At 47.6% G+C, this 18,050-nt stretch overlaps 1 protein-coding gene and 1 long non-coding RNA gene across 3 annotated transcripts in view; one reads left to right on the top strand and one right to left on the bottom strand.

The window, feature by feature from the left end:
• The window catches only part of LOC144683645 (DENN domain-containing protein 2D-like), a 119,612-nt gene extending 116,208 nt beyond the window's left edge, over positions 1-3,404 (bottom strand). The window contains exon 1 of the mRNA XM_078546891.1: positions 3,302-3,404. The gene's annotated coding sequence lies outside the window, so the exon portion shown is untranslated. The remainder of the gene's footprint in view (positions 1-3,301) is intronic.
• The window catches only part of LOC144683648 (uncharacterized), a 55,315-nt gene extending 37,984 nt beyond the window's left edge, over positions 1-17,331 (top strand). For both annotated transcript variants that reach the window (XR_013577309.1, XR_013577308.1), the window contains exons 2-4: positions 10,740-10,828; positions 12,409-12,595; positions 17,162-17,331. This is a non-coding gene — a long non-coding RNA (uncharacterized LOC144683648). The remainder of the gene's footprint in view (positions 1-10,739; positions 10,829-12,408; positions 12,596-17,161) is intronic.
• The last annotated feature ends 719 nt before the right edge of the window (positions 17,332-18,050 follow it).

The raw sequence follows: 18,050 nt of genomic DNA, 5'->3' as shown, positions 1-18,050 counted from the left end.
CAGGTGTTTTTCACATGTCAGTGCAGACTCGATGGGCTGAAGGGCCTCTTCTGCACTGTGTGATTCTGTGATCCCTTTGTTATTGTTGTTTATAAATCTATCAGTCTCTAACTTTAACATACTCAATGACTGAGTTTCCACAGCCCTCTGGGGTAGAGAATTCCAAAGATTCACAACTCTCTTGAGTAAAAAGAATTTCTCCTCACCTCGGTCCTGAGTGGTTTCCCCCTTTATTTGAAATTGTGTCCCCTTGCTCTAGACTCCCAACCAAAGAATCTTCACTGCATCTACCCTGTTTTTCCTTTTAATTATTTTGTAAGCTTCAATGAAATCACCTCTCATTCTTCGAATCTCTAGAGAATACAGGCCCCAGTTTCCCCAATCTCTCTTCATAGGGCAGTCCTTGTTCATAAGTCACTAAAAGATAACATGCAGGTGCAGCAAGCAATTAGGAAGGCAAAAGGTATGTTGGCCTTTATCACAAGAGGATTTGAATGCAGGAGTAGCAATATCTTGGTAGAGAACCTTGGTTAGCCTGCACCTGGAATACTATGTGCAGTTTTTATCCCCTTACCTTCGGAAGGAACCAGTCTGGTGAACATTCATTGTACTCCCTCTATGGCAATAATATCCCTCCTAAGGATTCCCTGCCCATTCCACCATCTGTCTCTGTCCTTTTGATGTTCCACATTGTCCTCCTCACGGACCACAATGCTTCCAAGTTTTCTGCCATTCAAAAATTTTGAAATTGTGCCCTGTACACCAATGTCTGGGTCATTACTATAAATGGGGAAAAGCAGGGCTCCTAACACCGAACCCTGAGGAACCTTCCTCCAGACCAACAAGACAACCATTCACCACCATGCTCCATTTCCTGTCTTTTTACACTTTCAAACCACAGAGCCAATTCCGTATCCATGTTGCTACTGTCGCTTTTATAACTTTGCTATAACTTTGCTCATAAGTCTGTTCTGTGGCATTGTATCAAGCAACATGATGTCATGACAACCTGTATTATATCTTACGGCCTGAATTCTCCACTGTACGCTCATTTGCATAATTATTCACAGCAGTATGCAAACTCAGACAGCTCTTGGAAGGATGCTGGAGGTGGAGATGGAAGATTGGGTGTAAGTCACACTTAAAGTCATAGTAGCCCATAAAAGCCGAGTGTCACAATAGACAGTCAACATTTCGAAAGCTTTTGTAAAAGCTCAAAAGGGTAGCTCAGTCCATTAACAGGCTTGTCCATACAGCAGTGGCAGTGAATTTCCATGGAAATTCTCAATGCAGGCGGTTGTCTGTAGACAGGTGAGGGGGCAAGTTTCTGAATTGAAGCTGGTATGAGCCACTTGTGAGGAGAGCTACCCACTGTGCCACTATACAATAATGTCCTATATGTCCACACTGCAGTTTGCCCACAAGTTTCAGACTGTAGCCCACCATCTTTGCCCCTGGATGTGCCAACCTTCTGTGGCATGTTAGCTGTCAGTGTCTTTACAGCCTGGCATCTGCCTCCGCCTGTTCACCCACACACCCGGAGGCCAAGCCTGTTGGTTGCGGTGTTTGGGTTTGGAAACACTGGTGAGGCCACAACTGGAGTATTGTGTGAAGTTCTGGTCACCACATTGCAGGAAGGATATAATAGCTCTGGAGAGAGTGCAGAGGACGTTTACAAGAATGTTGCCAAGGTTAGAAAAGTGTAGCTACGAGGAGAGATTGGATAGGTTGGAGTTATTTTCCTCAGAACAAAGAAGGCTGAGAGGTGACTTGATTGAGGTGTACAAAATTATGAGGGGAATAGATAGAGTGGACAAGATAAAATTGTTTCCCTTGGTGGAGAATTCTAGAACCAGGGGACATAGATTCAAGATAAGTGGCAGAAGGTGTAGGGGGCACATGAGGAAGAACTTTTTTACGCAGAGGGCAGTGGGTGTCTGGAATTCGCTGCCCAAGTTGGTGGTAGAGGCAGAAACTTTAAACTCTTTTAAAAAGTACCTGGACCTGCACCTTAAGTGCTGTAAGCTGCAGGGCTATGGGCCGGGTGCAAGAAGGTGGGATTAGAAAGGGCACGTGGGGGTCCTCGTGCTGGCATGGACAAGATGGGCTGAATGGCCTCCTTCTGTGCTGTAATGTTTCTATGGTTCTAACTCAGATTGGACATTTGCTGGAGGCTTCCTCACAGGAGCTGCAGTCTCCAACCATTCCACCCCACACCACCTTGTTCCACCCCACTCTGCCACCACCTTTGTTCTCACAGTGGCCCACTTCCTGTGCCCCTGGGAAAACAAGCAGGCTGTTAATTATCCAACTGGATAATGCTTCACTGTCTGTTAAACAGCCTTTTTAAAATCCCATCTCCTATATTCCTATAACTAAAAATTGACGCAAAATGAAAAAAAGTCAGACACATTTTTGAACGTCCCCGTGTCCAGGAGATTAATCTTTTACTGCTGAAGACTCCAGGACATTCCTGGAGGGTTGACAACACTTAGCATTGAGATTCAGAACTGGAAGGTGGGCTCCTGCCAACCGTGGAATGCTGGCTCTTGTTTATTTTGGCATGTCATTAGTGCTGGGAGCAAAACCAAAACACATTTACTTGTCCTGTTTTGACCAATATCTGGGCATGGTCTGGAGGGTCCAGCAGAACCCTGCCACTCCAAAGTCAACCCTTCTGTGTAATAGTGAAACTGCTTCACCACCCCTTTCACCTTCTCTGCACCAGAGTGAGAGGGTAACAAGTGGGATTCATTCCAACTTTTGTTATTCACTCGACTTTGTCTGTGCCCATTGTTGGTGAATGGACCCTCCTCCCACCCCCCCCCCCCTTTTTACACTAAGTGTTCCCTTTCAGTGGCATCAATGCATCTATTAGTGAGGGTAAACTACACTATTGGGATGGGAAGGGGAGGATTGCACCCCTAGTGAGTTTTTAGACTTTCACTACTAGAACTGGAGTTCAAACTCAACCCTGTCTGGCAGGTGAGAAGCCTGGTCTGTCAGCTATGTCAAAGATTATGCAGGGAGTAATGCTCATGGTAAACTCTGGGCATTGATCCACATATCACAACATTAATCCTAATTCAGAGATATAGAGACAAAAGACAGACAGAGATTGTCACAAAAGTTACGTGGGATTGTAATCTATACACTGTAAGTTTTTACTCTTTTCTTGACATCTGTTCTAAAACCGGATGACATATTTAAGAAGTCAGCTATCTGCTGAATTCGGAGCTTTGCCACCACGTGGGGAGGTTGTTACAAAGAGAGAGAGAATCAAATATAATAGAATCATTACCTCAAAATGAATCGTAACTCCTCATTGAAGACTTATGTTAGATAGTAGATTGCTGGCTATATTAGATTGGCTATGTTAAATGGATCCAGCAGCTGTCTGAGATATTTTGTAACTGTGAGTAAACCGGCTCCCCTCCTCCAGTTGCTATTGCGGTCTGCCAGTTTCTCTTCCTGTTCTGTCCTCATTGTGAAGTCGTATGTTGCTGCATTGAGCCCAAACCAAAACAGGGGGAGGTGATGGCCGGCCTAGTGGTATTGCCATTGGACAAGTAATCCGGAGGTCCAGGGTAATGCTCTGAGGACCCGGGTTTGAATCCCACCACAGCAGATGGTGAAATTTTAATCCAATAAAAATCTGGAATTAGAAGTCTGATGATGACCATGAAACCAATGTTGTTAAAAACCCATCTGGGTCACCAATGTCCTTTAGGGAAGGAAATCTGTCTTACCTGGTCTGGCCTGGTCTACATGTGACTCCCTGACTCTTAACTGCTTTCTCAAATAGCAAGCCGGTCAGTTGTATCAAACCTCTATGAAATATATAAAGAATGAAAGTTGATGGACTACCCGGCATCAACCTAGGCACCAGAAACGACAACGGCAATCCCAGCCCTGTCGACCCTGCAAAGTCCTCCTTACTAACATCTTGGGGCTAGTGCCAAAATTGGGAGAGATGTCTCACAGACTAGTCAAGCAACAGCCTGACATAGTCATCCTCACAGACAAACATTCACTCCCTCCACCACCGACTGACAGTGGCAGCAGTGTGTACCATCTCCAAGATGCACTGCAGAAACTCAGCAAGGGTCCTTCAAAAGCACCTTCCAAACCCATGACCAGTATCATCTAGAAGGACAAGGGCAGCAGATACATGGGAACACCACCACCTGGAAGTTCCTCTCCAAGCCACAGACCATCCAGATGTGGAAACATATCGCTGTTCCTTCACTGTCGCTGGTTTAAAATCCTGGAACTCGCTCCCTAACAGCACTGTTGGTGTACCTACACCACATGGACTGCAGCAGTTCAAGAAGGCAGCTCACCACCTCCTTCTCGTGGGCAATTAGGGATGGGCAATAAATGCTGGCCATACCCCATGAATGAATAATAAATAAAAAAGGTATCAGTGTCAATACTGCCCTATTGTCTTCATGCCTTACCCCGTCCCTCTCCTAAGATAACCAAATGGGACTCACCTCGAGTGCTATCTCTGCTAAGCCCCTTATTTTTCTGGCTCCCTCTGCATGTTTAAACATTTGCTTTTATACCATTCCTCCCAACACTTCGCCAAGATCCTCCCTATTTATTATTCCCCCAATGCCTTTTCCGGCAAATGTGCTCACTCTTCTATACCCTCAGGGTCTGCTCTGTGATTCTTAATCTCCACTTGGAAATACCTTTCTCTGCTTCCTTGCTCTCAGTCTCCTTCAGCTTCACTCCACATATTGATTCTCCTGTTCACAAATACCTGTCCACCCTCTTGACCTTTTCATCTCATGGGCCCACAAGGTCTTCAGGATCTTCACTAACAGGGTTCTCACTAATCACTTCCTCACCCCCCTTCTCCTATATGTCACTCCTAGATGCAAGCTCTAAACCCTCACTCCCACCTTTCACCCATGGAGGTAAAGGTCATTACTGAAATGAGATCATCATTGTAGTGAATGCTCAGCCCACAGTCACTAATGACACCTGTCATGATTTTATTCTGCTGTCTCTCCTCATCCTCTTTCCTTTGAGACTATCAATCACTTCATCTCTCTTCAATATTTCTCTTCCATTTCTCTTCCTGTTCCAACATATTTTTCTGTACTGTGAGTTAATAGTGTAAGGTGATTTCAGGTGTTAAAGTTGTAGTAAAATGTTCAAACCTGTTATTATAAATAATTATTGAAGGTCTTGCAAAATCTTGTTGTAAAGTGTTGTTGCAGTATTTTTGAAATGTAAGGTGCTGTTATAAGATGTTGTTTAAGTAATTGTAAAGCCTAATTGAATAATGCGGTTGTGGGGTGTTGCTATAAATGTTACAATCCCAGCTGAGGTTACCCCTGGACAAGCCTGATCCCTGGGTGGAACCCAGCTTGATAGATCCTAACTTTTATTTGTTGTTTAGATGCGTGGAGAGTCGCTACTGAACAGAGTCAGCTAATTAACTTTTAACAAAAGCATAAAAGATTTATTAAACAAGGAAAGATGAACTATATTACAATACTCCTTCACCCACAATTATACCTTCACAGATATATACAGATTTGTAAGGATAGCACAAGTTACAAAAGCTATCTTATACTCTAATGTTCACAGTAAGTAAAGCCAATGTAAACCAATTGCACCCTGTGGTCAGACACACCACACTCTGAAAGCAAGTGACAGATGCCACCCCAAACAGATGCTATGAGATGCTATCTCATCAACTTTACCCAGATGCTTGTCACACGTGAGTCAGTCAGTCTCACTGAACTTGTCTTTCACACAAGGTTTCCAATCTCCAAGAACTTGCCTTGGAATCTTCTCCCAAACCGACGCTTTCTCTCAGATGCCTTCAACAAGGGTTCACCTCCAGGGTTTCGAACTCTCCTTCCGATGTTCCTCTCCTCTGGGTCACCGCATGCATTCATGCCATCTTCCATGTACTCTCTCTCATTGACTCAGCCATTAACAGTACCACTGATTCACATGCCCATAGCAAAGAGTTACAGACCTTCAATTGTCTCTTTGGACCTACTGGCCTCTTGAAGCTGTTCTCACTTTACATCTGCTTTCTGCAGCTTTTGTCTCTTTAAATCTGAAGCTTGGAGTCTTTATCTCTGCCCCTCGCTCTTAACTTCACTTAACAGGACCTGTTCCATGTTCCCGTCCTCCCTTTTGACTAGAAGCTCTGCTTGGGACTTTCCCTTGTTTCTGTCTCACTCCTTTGGCCTTGGGACCTTTTTGTTCTTTTGGGAAATCTGCAGCTCCCTCCCCACTGCCCAGTCTCCCTGGGGTCCTGGCTTCAAACTTAACTTAAAACTGCTGTTTCTATAGTTTTTCTGTGCTTGTCTGTGGGAGGGACCTGCTACTCCAGGCCCCTGTTGCTAGGCAACAGACCAACTCATCTACTCTTGCTTGTTTAACCTAGCTGCAACAGTCGTAAAAAACCTCATTAGAAATGCAGCACCTTTTTAAAGTAAAACTAAAACTCCATTTGACCGTTCTTAAAACACAGGTACAGAAATATAATTCAAACTTAAACTTTAAAGCTAAAACTCATTCCTGACACCTACAAATACCAATAGAACTTACTTAAACTGTCTCTGTTTCTTAACATAAGATGCTGTAAAGTGTTTGAAAGTTGTTATTGTAAGGTGGCTAAGTTGTAAAGTGTTAATGTAAGGCTAGCAAAATTGAGGCTACTGCATTAAAGGGACATTGTTAACATTGATATGGCTAAGAGACAGAGTAGTTGTGAACAATTGTTTTTCACTGGAAATAATTATATAATTTCTGATCTCCAGGCGTCATATCTAGAGGGGCACCCCAAAGATGCGTTGGGGGAGGAACCCCATGCCTCCTGGAAGGATTGCATGGGAATTGCCTGGGGAGCTCAAACTTCCATTGGGCATTTACCCTACACTGGGAACGATCCGATTCTCTGATTTAAGTTGCAGACTTTGGATGATTCGACTGTCATACAGGAATGGTTACCCAGGAAAGGTTAGAAGAATTAAAACCACATCTAACTGCTGGGGAACTATAGTACTGACAACCCCAACCGCCCACGTGAAACCCCAACTACCTTCCCAACCTCCCACAGGACTTCAGACTGCCCCACACCCCCACCAACACCTCCCCCCTCCTCGATTACCATGCCCAAACTGTCCTCCCAGATCCCCGACTACGCCCAACTCCCTGACTACCCTCAACCAACCACCCCCCCCACCCAACTGATCACACCCACCCCCTCGACTTACCACCTGAAACCTCCCCTCCCCCACCCCCACCCCCATCCTCCATGGCCCTCCCCCCACCACGCTACCCACTTACCTTACACACTTACCATCTCCCTGGCTTCTCAAAGGAGCTGGACCTGCTTTATGGCAGCAGATAGTGTATAAAAGGGGCGCGCCTTCATTTGTCTGACTCTACTGGACTGGACAGAAGGCCTTGGGAATCTGCTGCACTGCACATTTCTCACCCAGTCCGAGTCAGAAGGTCAGGCGAGAAAGTTGGGGCTGTATTTTAGTCTAAGTAAATAGGAGTGGAGTGACAATCTAACTGTGATTGCCACACCATGGCAATTATAGCTCAATAAGGTGCCCAAGGCAGTGTTTCTCACATGTCGGTGCAGACTCGATGGGCTGAAGGGCCTCTTCTGCGCTGTGTGATTCTCTGATTCTGTGATTCTGTAAAGGTCAGTGCTATAACTACTGCTCTTTTTGACTTTCATTAATGATCTGGACTTAGGTATACAGGCATTACAAAGTTTGCAGATGATGCAAAACTTGGAAATGTAGTAAACAGCGATGAAAATAGTTACCTACACTGACAACAACTACTTGTATTTACATAGCGATTTAAAACATCCCAAAGTACATCACAGGAGCAATACTCCAACAAAATCTGATACGGAGCCACATAAGGAGATATTAGGACAGACAGGCCATATAGGGACAGAGAGATAGGGAGGTGGAGTTGACATTATTTTATGGGAACTTAAATGTTTTTACTTAACTCTTATCACATATCTATCTCATTTTAATTTACTGCAAAATTTAGAACCCTTTAGTTTACTATCTTGTTGTTTAACTTTAACTTTACCCATGAGATTTGATTAATTAATTGAACACTAATTTTAATTATTAAGTACACAGGTCCATGAAGGCAGCAGTTCAAGTAGACAAGGTTGTGAAGAAGGCATATGGAATGCTCTCCTTCATTGGCAGAGGTATAGAATATAAAAGTAAAGACATAATGTTGGAATTGTATAAAACACTGGTGAGGCCACAACTGGAGTATTGTGTGCAGTTCTGGTCACCACATTACAGGAAGGATGTAATAGCTCTGGAGAGAGTGCAGAGGAGGTTTACAAGAATGTTGCCAGGGTTAGAAAAGTGTAGCTACGAGGAGAGATTGGATAGGTTGGAGTTATTTTCCTCAGAACAGAGAAGGCTGAGAGGTGACTTGATTGAGGTGTACAAAATTATGAGAGGAATAGATAGAGTGGACAGGATAAAATTGTTTCCCTTGATGGAGAATTCTAGAACCAGGGGACATAGATTCAAGATAAGTGGCAGAAGGTGTAGGGGACATGAGGAAGAACTTTTTTACGCAGAGGGTAGTGGGTGTCTGGAATTCGCTGCCCGAGTTGGTGGTAGAGGCAGAAACTCTAAACTCTTTTAATAAGTACCTGGATCTGCACCTAAACTGCTGTAAGCTGCAGGGCTATGGGCCGGGTGCAGGAAGGTGGGATTAGAAAGGGCACGTGGGTGTCCTCGGGCTGGCATGGACAAGATGGGCCGAATGGCCTCCTTCTGTGCTGTAACTTTTCTATGGTGCTATAGTTCTATCTAAATGGCTTTAGATTTTTATATTAATTGTTTGATCGAGTTTTACTTTATCGTTCTTAATTGAAGTTAAACTGAATTAAAAGCTTACCTTTATACTCACTCACTCCAGGTGGTGTCAATGCAATCTTTTTTCTTGTCAGATTTCCAGGCTGGGATTTTACCTCACCCCACCCCATCCCCCACCCCCTACCACACTGCTGCACCCTCCCGACTTCACCATCCCCCACCCCCCACCCCCACATCACCAACCCCCAAACCTCCACCCCCCCAACTGTAGCACCCGCCCACCCCCCCAAACCCCCACCGCACTACCCCACATCCCCACCCCCCACCTCACCACCCCCACCCCTCACCCCCGTACGTGTACTGACCGTGTACTGTCAGTGAGTGAGATGCCAATGAATGTGTGATGGGCTTGTGAGTGTGTGAGTTTAGAGTGATCAGATGGTTACCTTACCCTGGCAACACGGATGAGATCATTCATCCATTTTCTGCACTAGATGCTGACCTTTTGTGTGCAGCATTGACACTGACCACCTCTGCCACCACCTCCCAAGTCGGAATGGTGAGCCTGATGGGCCTCCTGTGGCCAGACTAGGGGTAGAGGACATTGTGGTGGGACTTCACAGTGTCCCGATGGTGTTCCAGGGAAGCACCACTGACTCGGGGGGCTGCACTCTTCTTGGCTTTTGGGGCCATGTCTTCCCTGGTGCCCTCCTGGGCTGCAGGCATTGAGAAGTATGCGTCTGGCTGCAGTTTAAATATGGCAACTGCATGAGGAAGTGGCGAGGTAATGGCGTGGTGGGCGATTCGGAGGCTGCCCACCAATGAGACAGTGTGTTACCTGTGGCTGCATAATTAATGAGGTGAGAATGGGGCAATATGGCGCAAAAAGTCAGCATTGCAGCCGATGGGTAAAACGTCCTTTTTCCTGCCCGCTACTGCACTTTGTGTAAATCTGGGATGATTCTGCCCATTGTTAGGAGAAGGATTGTCTCACAATGTACTGATTTGTACAGACTAGGGAAGTCTTTTTTTTGTATTCGTGACTGTGTATACATAATTTTCAGTTTTATTTAAAGAGGGTAGGGACTCTTAAAGGTTTATCAAATTGGGAGCTAATTGTATTTAGCTGGTAGACATTAATTGAGACTCACCTGTATTATATATTTATATAGGAGCTGGCTAAAACTGTGATAGTTGGGTTGGAGGCACACAATATGTAATGTGTGGCTCTAAATAAGAGCTGATAATTGTATAAAGACTAGGTTTCAGTTCACCCTTTGGCTACCTGAATTCTTACATGAAGCGGCATGTACAAAACACACACGTGAATGGACGCAGGAAAAGCTCAAATTTTATAGGCCTTGGTTACAAAGCAAATTTTAGGATATAAATATCCTGGTAGTAAATAGGGAGGAGGTAATAGGACAGAGTACAGACTTAAAATCAGAGATCCTGTGGGGGGATAAAGTTGACATAAGTCAGTATGCGGTATTGAGGAATGATTGGTCCAAGTTTGGAGACAAGTGTGACAGACAAGTGAGGTCCAGAAGCTATTTGCTGGAGAGAGGATGTGAAAATTCTGACACTGGTGGAGGTATTTTATGGCAATGAAATTTGCCAGCACAAAGAAGTGGCGATCATGTTGGAGATCACCATAAGGTCTAGAAGCAGTGGAGAAATGGCCTTCAGCCCAGGGGGGTGACTTTCTAGCCAGGATCAGATTGTAGCTGAAGATGAGAAACCATGAAACCAGTAGGTCAGCTACAAGCTCAGCAGCAGGGAATAGCAGTGGTGGAGGAGCGATTGCGAAGTTACTTTAAAATGGAAGTAATGGGGACAGCAGGTCAGAGGCACAGGAGCTGTGCCTAATGGGGTAGTCCAGTGCAGAAATGCAGCCTTGATGTCCAGAGCAGTCCAGGAACTTGGAAGCTGAATTTGAGCAAAGATCCGTCCTAACTGAGGAAAGCAAAAAGAAGGTATGGCATGGGTCTGGGTGGCACTGTTTAATTTAGAACTTAACGTGTCGTTAGGATTGAAATGCACCCACTATTAGAGTCAGGAGGATTTAAACAGTGGAAGAGAGGAGATTGAGGGAGAAAGGATGGCAGTAGATATCCAAGAATTGAGGTGTATAGTAAGGGGCTCCCCAGGGATCTGACTATTCAGGAGCCATCTTGAATCACCCAATGATCAGTTTCTGATGGTCTTCCTATAGCAGAATGTGAGGTGTTGTAACAGCTAACTTTACAATCAAAAGCTGAGCAAAAAAGAAAACACATCTCCAGTTACACCATTTTGAGCGAGGTAACCACTTCCTGTGAATAAAGACACTTCCTTTTGGTGAAATTCTATTTGCCAATCAACTTCCTTTTTCCTCACACTTGAGAAATTTTCTGTGGTGTATCACTGTGATCAGAGCTGTAATTACTGCAATTCACACTGACACAAATTGATGATTGGTTGTGAACTCTGGCCCTATGACCATTTGAAAAGTGTGTGTTTTGAATCACGTAGAGTTAAATAGAGTTTTACAGCATAGAGACAGGCCAACTTGGAACTCTGATCATATGACTTTGGTGAATAAAATGGCCTCTCGTGCTGCCTTAGAGTGAAAAAATCAAGTCAGCCAACCTTAGTAGCTCATCTAATGGGGGAAGGGTTAGGAAATCACATGTCAATGGTGTTGGTTAATGTTAGTCAGCACCTCTTAAAGGGAAGGTGCTCTGGGCTACATCCAGCTTCATTCTGAATAGCAATGAAATGGCAGCTAAATGATCCAGGGTCCCCAATTTACACTTGCAGCCTTGGAGGTGCTGGTGAAGGAGGTTAACAGTAGGAGGAACCTCATCATCCACCGGTGGGGGGGGTGGGGGTGTGGGGGGTTGGTGTGGGGGCGGTGGGATGGGGTGTGTTGGGGAAGCCCCGATCCCCCCTGGGGGCCCCAAAGTAAGGATTGCTTGGCAACTGCCCAGGAAGTTCAACCTTATGTCGAGCAATTGCCTACAATGGGAAGCATCTGAAAGTATGGCTTAAATCATAAGTATGGATGGTTCTGACTATCTTACAGTAAAGTTACCCAGGAAAAGTTAGAAGAATTAAAACCACTTCTAACTGCTTGGTAACTGTAGTACTGACCCCCACACAGAACCCCCCCAACCACCCCACCATGGGACTCCCCTCCACGACCTGACACCTCCCACTGACCATCCCCTCCGCACCCCACGGACCACCCTTCCTGACCAGCCAACCACCACCTCACCACCTACCACCCGACTGATCACCCGACCCCTCCCCACTGAACAACCGAACCCAACACCCCCACTGACCACCCGACCCCCACCACACCACCGACCACCCCCAACCACATGACCCCCCCAACAATCTGAACCCCCTGCCACTGACCACCCAACCCGTCCCCATGACTGACCGACCACCCCCTGCACCCCCTCCATTGATCACCCGGCACCTGCCCACCCGCACCCCTAACCTGCTGGTCACCTGACAACCCCCAACCCCAATCTTACCCACTTATCTCACAAACCTACCTTCTCCCTAGCTTGAAAGTGGCTGGACCTTTAAACATACCTGCTTGACGACAGCCAGTGCTGTTAAAGAAAGGCATGGCCTCCTTACATCCCACTCTGCAGCCCTTGACTGAAGACCTCAGGAGTGTGCTGCTCTACACAGTTCCTGCATGACCGGAGTTGGAAGGACGAGTGAGAAAGGATCGCCTGGATTTTGAGGTAGGAAACTAGGAGCAGAGTGGCAATCGAGTCTGATTGCCACTCTGTTCAAGTTCAGGTCCATAATCGCAATAACTTCCCGGTCTTCCTATGGTACACATGCAGGTTGTTTGTGGCTGTTTGTCTGGTGTCTGCTGGTTCCTGGGGTGGCCTTCAGCAGCTGCTATGTTTTTACAGCAGCTTGGCCTAGGTCCTTGGTCATTTTCTTTTCCTTGTTCAGTCTTTTCTTTACTTGAACTACGTCCTCTCCATCAAAAGTGACATTGACCCAAGCTGTTCTCCATTTCTCCAGCTCTTCCTGCAAGTTTAATGCAGAGCACTGGGCCTTTTCAAATTTGTCAGCCACTTTATGTTACAATGTTAAAGGCTGCAATTCGTGTACGGAGAACCTGGCCATCTGGTCCCACCGCGGATACACCTCCGCTGACGGGAGACCCCTCACAGTGAAACCCTTGCTGGAGAAAATCTTAGCAGCAGTGGGGGAGGAAGGGGAGGTTTTCATCCATAAGGTGAAAGCCCATTCCTCCGCAGAACCCCGGAGTGAGGGCTACCGGCAGGCCGACGTGCTAGCTAAGGAGGGTGCCCGCACAGGCATTTTCTGGGACCAATATGGGTCCCGTCCTATAGCAGCAGTCACGGGTAGGAATGGGACACGGGGGAGTGCAGGTGTAGCTTTAACCCCGGACCTTAAGACGGTCCAAACCCAAGACCCCGTCCTCAAGGCAATCCTCAGTGCAGTGGCAGAAGGGGAAAGGGTAGAGGGCCTTTACAGCATAGCAGCCCTCTCTGTAAAGGGAGGCATGCTGTTTAAGGGAGAGCAATGGGTAGTACCGCAGCAGCACAGGAGGGAATTCCTTCAACTGGCCCATGAGGGTCCAGGAGTGGGGCATCCCGGGCCTGAGACCACCTGGCAGCGGGTGGAACAGGCAGGATGGTGGCCAGGACTCAGGGATGATGTCCGCGAGTTGTCTGGTGTGTGCTGCTAACAACCCTGACCCGCACAAAAGGAAGGTACCTATGGGACACATCAGGAGGGTAGAGGGACCATGGCAGTCGATCCAGGTCGATTACATTGGGCCTCTACCCACCGCCCAGGGAGGCTATAAGTACTGCCTTACTTATGAACAGAGCCTTGAAAGAAAGGCTGAGGAAAGAGACACTCGCCTAGAAAATGGGTAGAAGTCTTACCGTTGGTGCTAATGGGGATCCGAGCCAGCCAGTCAAAAAGCACGGGGTATTCCCCACACGAGCTCATGACTGGTAGGGTTATGCGGACCCCCACCCATGTGCTAGCCCCAGTGCTCACGGAGGGTCAGCTCAGAGAGGTGAACCGGGACAGCTTTGTCAGGAATCTGTTTGAACACCTTAAACAGGTTCACTGGCAGGCTGCTAGAAGAGGTTTAGAAGAGGTACAACCTGAGGATAGAAATCCCCAGTCAGCGGCAGTGGAGATTCCCCAGACCGCACAAGAGGGGACAGTGGCTCGGGTTGAAGACCCACCAGCCAGAAAACCCCCACCAGCCAGAGTCCCTAGAAGGTCCCCACGACATCCACGGCCAAAGAAACCGTGGTCACCGGCCCCCCCAGTTTAAAAGGACAGCCCCTCAAGTCAGGGATCGATCTGAGGACAGGAGTACCCAGCCAGCAGCTGCAGGCTGTGAGGGACCAAAGGTACAGGACCGGCCGGCCACACTGAAGGGAGTAGTGTGCTGTAGCCCGAACAGGGATTAACCTGGCCACCCAGGGACAGGCGGCGGATGTACATAGCTTTGTTATTTAATTTTGAGATTGTTAAGTTTGGGTGTTTTAGTTAAATTTTAAATAAGGTGGTTGGTAGTTTAAGTATTATTGTTTAAGAGTGTTTGTATTGAGTCGAGGTTGCAAGACTCGACTATGCTTTACCCAAGCCAGCGAATCTGTTCGGGACCTGGCTATATGCTCTTATGTCTCCCTACAGAAAGGATTTCGATAGGATGGGGGGAATACTCCTACTCGCCCTGATAGGAATGGCCGCTGGGAGGTGAGGTGACGTGGAGGACTCCCACATTTTTGGGTGCTCAGGGGAGAGAGCACCGGTTGTGACTGTGAGGGGCAGCGAAGGTAACGTGGAGGAGATCACTACCTATTCCCATGTGGGAAGATGGCCAGGGTGGCTGGGACCTAACTCCACCCGATACTCCAGTCAGACTGGGTTCACCTACGGGGAGGCCTCCCTCCCCTGCCCCAGCAGACAGGCTGTGGCCACACGGGTCGGGGTCACTGAGGGGAAACGCATGTGCCTGACCTGCAGAGGACAGATTCCCCTGGGAAGGTGGTGGTGGCTCAGGAAGCTGAGCAGAGACATGGGGGACGGTACAGCTGACTGGGAGCGACTGGGGAATGACACCCATCGGACCATTACCGGGAACCATTGGGGGGTGAGCGTGTGCTGGGACAAGTGGTGGAATTCGGAACAGGGAATCTATGTCTGCATGTGGGGATCGCGGAAGACCTGCCCCACGGGCGTATCCATTATCTTTTCCGCAGCATGGCTGGGCAAGGGGAAGGGGGTGGAATGGGATTCCCAACTATACACTTGCATAACCCCATCCTCTCCAGTCTCAGTTAAGGCCACTGAACTCGTGGCACGCGCCCAAAAGCCCCTGCCCACGGCCCTGACAGTAAGGACACATATGGAGAAGTGCCCTGTCACCACCACGGGACCAGGGAATGGGCTGGTACTAGTGCCGACCGAAAAGGTGCTATACCAGGGGGTACACTACACGGTAGCCTCCGTGATTCTAAACCTCACAGAGGTACACTTACCTGAGTGGTGCCCCAAGGAGACAGAACAGCTATACCAGGCCCTGTTAAGAGAAATGTTCAGGAAATTCTACGAGTTCGATTTTGCCAATGTAGACAAAACAGAACTGAACACTACCCACACTGAGTACTTTAGCAATGCAGGGAGACAAAGAAGGGGAACCTGGAATGATGTTTTCACAGCATATTCTATGTCATAGAATTGCAGACACATATAAACGGTTTAAAAACACAATTACGAAAAATCTTAACAGAGGAGAACCCAGTGATAGGCTCAGAGCTACACGAGGACCAGGCCATGATGGTCCATTTAAAGGAGATTATTGCTGAGTTGGAAAAGCACGCCAAAACAGTGAATGCACTCATTCGAGAGGATAGGAATGCATCAGACTAGGCTGCACAGAATGAGGTGTGCGTGCTGTATGGGGCATGGTTGCTGGGCGAGGGCCGCAGCAACCTGGAGGATTTAAAGTTTAGTCCCCTCCTGGATCAGCAACAAGCACCTCGCAGCCCTCCACCCATTTGAGGATTCACTAAGCTCGTGTCAGTTCTGCCTAGCCCCTGAAGCCTACCCTGTCCCAGTAGATTATGGGCGCTCCAACCACACCATCATGGGTATAGTAGTGAGGATGCCGGTCATGGGTGGGACAGCCCGACTTGCACCGGTATATAGGGTGGAGAACATTGGAGTCATTCAAGGGGGTGCACACGTCTGTTTCGCAGCGGTCCCACCTTACGTCATAAAGTGGGAGCACATGATGACAGGTACAGACCTCTCTGGGTGCCAGAGCTGGGGTGCACACGTAGTACTGTGTCCCCAGCACATGAACGCCTATTCCAGACCACAGTGCGGGTTTAAAACTGCTGGTGCACAGCCTATAAACTGTACCATGGAGGTAATGGCACAAGGCCATGTTCCCCCACAGGTAGCATATATAGGGGGTGGGACATATTGTGTTACCACAAGTGCGCCCCACTACCAGCTTGGACAGCACATCCAGTGTCCGGTAAGTGACAGCAGTTTTTGTTTTAAACCCGAAGCAGAAGTTCTAGTGGCCCAGGAGCGGATTGTCCCCATTCCTGAACCCTCCACTGTTCACCTCACTGTTAGGGAAATCATTACCAACCTGCAGAGCTCTGTCACACATTTCGGTTACGAAATTCCCCCTCTACCAGAACATCTTACTAAACTACTAAAAGCTGTAGGGTGAGCAGTTTTGGAGCGGTTGAAGCAGAGTTTAAGCAGGGAAGGTAGCTGAGCCAAGCGGCGGAAGGAGATCTGGAGGTTTGCAGGCCCGCAGGCAACATCACGGCGAGGGGCACGGGGTGGCAGGCTCAACCAAAGACAACAAGGCCGCAATCGCAGCCCTCCATGAAGATCGACCACCCACAACCGCGCCCTCCACCCAACTGAAGAACTTGCGCGGATTTCACAGACCAGGACCACGTGGGGATGCCAGGCCCCAGAGGACACAAAGAGTGTACCCCAAAACTGCAACCAGCTTACCTGGCTGGATTTCAAACTATCAAGGAACCCTGGTTGGTGAGCATGATCCCTGACCTCTCCTAGTTCAATTTAGTTAGGTTTTGGGGGTGGGACAAGGGTAAGGGGATTAGTAGCTTGATTTTCCCTCGTTATGCCGTTTGTTCCCCATTCTTAGCTAAGTGTACTTTGTAGGTCTGTATAATCTCAGTGTAATCCTAACGTTATAAGTTCATTTGTGACTTCAATAAACACAGTTTTTTTTCTTGCACCAAAACCAGTTGTCTGCTGCACTTTGTCCCAACCCTCAAATAAGTCCAAGGTCTAGAACCCAGGGAGTGGGAGCGATTCGGACCGCTCAGAAGTCAGGGGTGAAGCTGACACACACCACCATCCCTTACAAGGCACTCAAGAAAAATGTTGTTCCTGTTGATATAGATGTTTGAAAATTAAAATAACATTTGTTGTGTGATAGACATTTGATACTACAGTCCATGTGTGTGAGTAATACAGTGTCCCCGTATCCACTGAGACAGTGACGTCTACTGGTCAAACCATTGGTCCTGATCTGATAGGACAGATGGAGCATTGAGGATGGACACAGAATGAAGTCATCATTACTGTCAAGATACCGAACACAGAGGGGCAGAATTCAATGCTTATGGTCCCAGATGTTCTGTATTTAATCACCTCCTGCTGTGGTCAGAGAGTTTCAGATCCCCTGTACTGACCGGGTCAGTAGTGGAACATGCCTGGACCCTCCATACTGACTGGGTCAGTAATGGAATGCGCCTGGACCCTCCATACTGACTGGGTCAGTAGTGGAATGTGTTTGGACCCTCCATACTGATCGGGTCACTAGTGGAATGTGTCTGGGCCCTCCATACTGACTGGGTCAGTAGTGGAATGCATCTGACACCCACCCCCCTGTACCGACTGGGTCAGTAGGGGAGTGCATCTGACCCTCTGTACTGACTGGGTCAGAAGACAAATGCGTCTGACCCTCCCTACTGACCGGGTCAGTAGAGGAACACGTCAGACCCTCTGTACTGACCAGGTCAGTAGAGGAACACGTCTGACCCTCTGTACTGACCGGGTCAGTAGAGGAATGCATCTGACCCTCTATACTGACCGGGTCAGTAGTGGAACGTATCTGGACCCTCCATACTG

Source organism: Cetorhinus maximus, chromosome 8 (assembly GCF_964194155.1).
Source record: "Cetorhinus maximus chromosome 8, sCetMax3.hap1.1, whole genome shotgun sequence".
NCBI classification, from domain to species: Eukaryota; Metazoa; Chordata; class Chondrichthyes; order Lamniformes; family Cetorhinidae; genus Cetorhinus; species Cetorhinus maximus.
The sequence above is the reverse complement of the archived record's forward strand: the minus strand, read 5'-3'. Positions and strand labels throughout refer to the sequence as shown.